Consider the following 4,305-nt stretch of genomic DNA (forward strand, 5'->3'; position numbering starts at 1 on the left):
TGTCAGATTCAACAGAAGATCTCTTTTGTTTCTTGGGACCTAGAACAAGCATCCTCGTTTTATCCGAGTTAGATACATCCAGATACATCCATAAATACATCCAGAGATGTATTTATGTTTTCAATAAACATTGGAGACCAAATATAGTTTACATGGTGTCAACAATCGAAGCCAACCCCGTCGTTTGCCACATAGTTGCGTATGCGTCGGTTTTGTTGGTGTTGAAACGTGGGCTTTTAATTTGAAGGTTTTGTCATTACATATTCATGTGACGTCATCCTGTGTGCTGTTGGCAGAACGAAGATCTGCGAGCAACCCGGTCAACATGGAGAGAAAAGGTAATTGTTATAAAGGCATAAAATACACAATRAATCAGTTTGGTGTTCACATAATATATATTAACAAACGTGATTTTAGTGTCGTATTTAAAGTTACTGTTTATTGTATCGACGTACTCTTATGTACGAAATGTTTTGTGGAATTGCATGTCCCCTAAACTGAACGCCAGGCACGCACTGGCGCAGCTAGCTAATGCTAACTAAGCTAGTACCATCAACCTGACCCCTTAATTACAATCCATTGGTTTAATGTCATTGCAAACTATGACAAAGTAATTGAGTAAACGTGGAGGGAGTCYTGTATTTGTTTGTGCGATTGGCATTAGCAGATATTCAGTGAGTGGTGGTTGCACGCTAACATCGCAGTTGTCTCTTTTTAAAAGAGGACGTTATTGAATATCTTCAACCAGTAAGGTAGCTCACTTATGTAGCTAATGCGACCACAATTTCATTTGTCTAACAATGTTTCCTGCGACAATAGTTAGTTAACAACTGTGGCTAATATTAGCTGGCTAATAATTKATTTGCTAGTTACCTCACAAGCCAGCTTTCAAATGTCGTTGGATATCTAGCAAGCACATAACGTTCCTTCCAGTGAGTCACTACATGGACACATAGCTAGCTAAATATACTMGTTAACCAGTGAAGTGATGGCTACCTAGATATTGAATACATGTCTTTCATTGCATTAGTTCTAGCTCTTCAAGCGAGGAAGAAGAGGGCAAAAGCGAAGAAGTCCAGCAAGAAGTGAGTCATTCTGCAGTGCACAAACATACTGGTCAACAAACATGCCTTGCTGCGCTACACTTGGCTATATCTAATGACACAGGCATTTGTTTTTACCAAGGCATTGAATTAGTTGGAGGCCCGAGGTCCAGTTTCCGTCGTGTCCTAAAAAGTACTGACTGACTGGGCGTTGTGGTCTGTGACAGTCCCATTACTACTAAACTACACGTGCAGTCTGTTGCTCTCCACTCCAGACTGTACAGCAGACGTTCTGATTTTGCAATAGCCATCCGTTTTCTACCACACACACCATAACACCTAGTTATTTATTTAGGTTGAAGTACAGTTMCTAGTGAAACTCTCCACACCCCTTGCACAGTCTTCACATTTTGCTGCCTTAAAATAAAAAGGGATTACATTCAAATTTTCCCCTATCGATCTACACAACCTATTCCACTTAGAAATACAAAAATATGTATTGATTGTCTTCACATCCCATAGTTAATACTTGGTGAAGCARCTTTTGGCAGCTGTGAATTGTACTGAGTAATAATCTACCGACCTTGCACAACTGTTAGGGCCACATACTGTATATCAATTTTTTGGGGTCAAAATTCCTCAAGCTCAGTWAATCTAGTTGGGAATCATTGATGGACAGCAATTGTCAAACGTTGTCTCAGATTATCTTTTTAAAGCAGATTTAAATCAGGAAGGAGACTGGACCATTCAGGAACACAACACCTCTTTGAAAGCCATTCTGGTTTGTCTTTGGCACAGAAAAATACAACGTTTTCAGAAGACTGAGGTGTCATGTTACCTGGCCTTTGKTCCTTTCATATTTATTTTGATCATCCTGACAAACTCCCCAATCCTTGCGGGTGATACGCATACCCATAACATGATGCCGCCACCACAACACTTGAAATTACGAAAYGATCTACATTGCGTTCACTCCACATTACTGGCCAGTATGACAAAGTTGAAAAGAAGGAAGCATGTGTTAAATTCCACTCCAAATCATCCATTCTGTTTGCTAAAAGGCCGTTATGTAATACTGCAAGACAACACGACAAAGACATTTACTTTTTGACCAAAATGACAAACTACGGCTTTGGTTCAAATCCAAAGCAACACACAACCGAGTGAAACCCTCTGTAATTTCAAGTGTTGTTGTGGCAGTATTAGGGGTCTGACCGTATAAACAAAATTTGTCATTTTACCCCTCACAATTTTTATCACTGTGCCGTTATCACAAAAACAGATGATTTTCTGTGTTATAGCCTAACGAGACAATGGTCTATATAGGCCTGGGGAAAGTTGTGTAAAGATACACTCAGCAATATGACGTAGATGCTGACAGAAAACAGAAGTGGGTGGACTTCTCTGCTGTTTTTGTTTCCCCTGGTTATGCGTCAAGCCAACATTCGCAGATACTGTGTGAGTGTGAAGTATTGCATCTTGCTCATTTCAATATCCTAGCCTATTCATTGATGATAGGCCCTGCATTCCTGAAGTTGTGAGAAATTGCAAACCAAGAAATTGCAAGATACAGCTTTTGATTGTTGATAATGGGCCTAGTGCACGCTTCTGACTGTCTGCATGGTGGCTGACCTGCCTATACTGATAGATGGGCCTAGTGCATGGTTCTGACTGTCTGCATGGTGGCTGACCTGCCTATACTGATAGATGGGCCTAGTGCACGGTTCTGACTGTCTGCATGGTGGCTGACCTGCCTATACTGTGCCCCTCTCCTCTCTCTCCGTCCCTCGCTAGCTCACTATAAAAGATGCAAGTGTTGGTGTTTTCGGAAGTACGGCAACTAATCAGTGTCCTCCGTTCCAAAAATACTGACTCTTAGGAGTCGATTCCTTGCGGAATTGGGAGTCAAGGAATCAATTATTTTGGAGTCGACTCCACCACTACGCCATAGTTGTTGACAGTTGGGAAAATGGCAGAGAGGGGCGCCAGCTCGTAAAAAAATAAGGAAACCTGCCTCGGTTTTCTGGAAAATATAATCCTGGTCTACTTTTCTTTTTTCAGTGAGACAAATGAGAGCTCGCGAACTTGTAGTCCTAAAAAAACGGAAATGAGTTACCTCTGGTTTGTTCAGCCATTCCTATGAGGAAGAATACGGTGTTGGGATAAATGCTGAAATGAAGGTCTGAGGTTATTCTAGGCTGATGAGATRTTATACATTTTGTTCTGATTATATAAATAATTTAACATGACTTGTGAAGCATTTTTTTTTTTTTGCTTCTCTTTGTTACCTAAATGCTTCAAAATTCAGTGATGTTAGCTGATAGAACAAAATGAAATAAGTTCTCCTATGCTTGTGTTTACCACAGACCTTATTTTCAGTGTTTATATAAAATAAAAACATAKATTTCCCTGTAGGCTGTGACCAACGAACTATGACAAAGTTGTTGCCRACAAAAAGACACCATTACCATTTKTCTCTTACATGCCAAAGACACAGCCTACACCTCTTCTCTTTCAGAGGGGTTGAGGGTTCCTGTTTTCATGACACTGACCAGGTGAAAGCTATGATCCCTTATTGATGTCACTTGTTAAATCCACTTCAATCAGTGTAGATGAAGGGGAGGAGACAGGTTAAATAAAGATTTTTAAGCTTTGAGATTGTCTGTGTGTGCCATTCAGAGGGGGGGGGGGTAGTAGGTGCCAGGCGCACCGGTGTCAAGAACTGCAACACTGCTGMMTTTTTTATGCTCAACAGTTTCCTGTCTGTATCAAGCATGGTCCACCGCCCAAAGGARATCCAGCCAACTTGACATAACTGTGGGAAGCATTGGAGACAACATGGGCCAGRATCCCTGTGGAARGCTTTCGACACCTTGTAGAGTGCATGCCCCGATGAATTGGGGCTGTTCTGGGGGCAAAAGGGGGTGCAACCKAATATTAAGGCGGTTTTCTTAATATTTTGTACACCGTGTATGTGATGTCATAGAAAATGCAGKGCATGGTTTGTGGGAAGTTTCTAGAAAGACTTTGAATGATACCTGTCCTTTTGGTTTGCAAAGCAGCAGTTGATTCATTATAGGCTTTGACTGTTTGAACTATATGGCCTCTGGCTAATCTATTCTCTGTAGGCAGAAGGAATGCAGCGTATCTGTAAATGTCATGAGCTAAAAATATCAATATTTACATAGTGACATCACACCTGTGTGTGGTTGTGACTCCACGGCACGCCCAAGGCAGATATGGACGTCTGAATCCATACAGC

The 4,305-nt window shown here is 41.2% G+C and overlaps 1 pseudogene; it reads left to right on the plus strand.

Annotated features, from left to right (window-relative positions):
* Window positions 1-241: 241 nt before the first annotated feature.
* The window catches only part of LOC112070890 (SRSF protein kinase 1-like), a 44,109-nt pseudogene continuing 40,045 nt past the window's right edge, over window positions 242-4,305 (plus strand).

The sequence above is a fragment of the Salvelinus sp. IW2-2015 genome, unplaced genomic scaffold (assembly GCF_002910315.2).
Source record: "Salvelinus sp. IW2-2015 unplaced genomic scaffold, ASM291031v2 Un_scaffold1451, whole genome shotgun sequence".
Classification (NCBI taxonomy): domain Eukaryota; kingdom Metazoa; phylum Chordata; class Actinopteri; order Salmoniformes; family Salmonidae; genus Salvelinus; species Salvelinus sp. IW2-2015.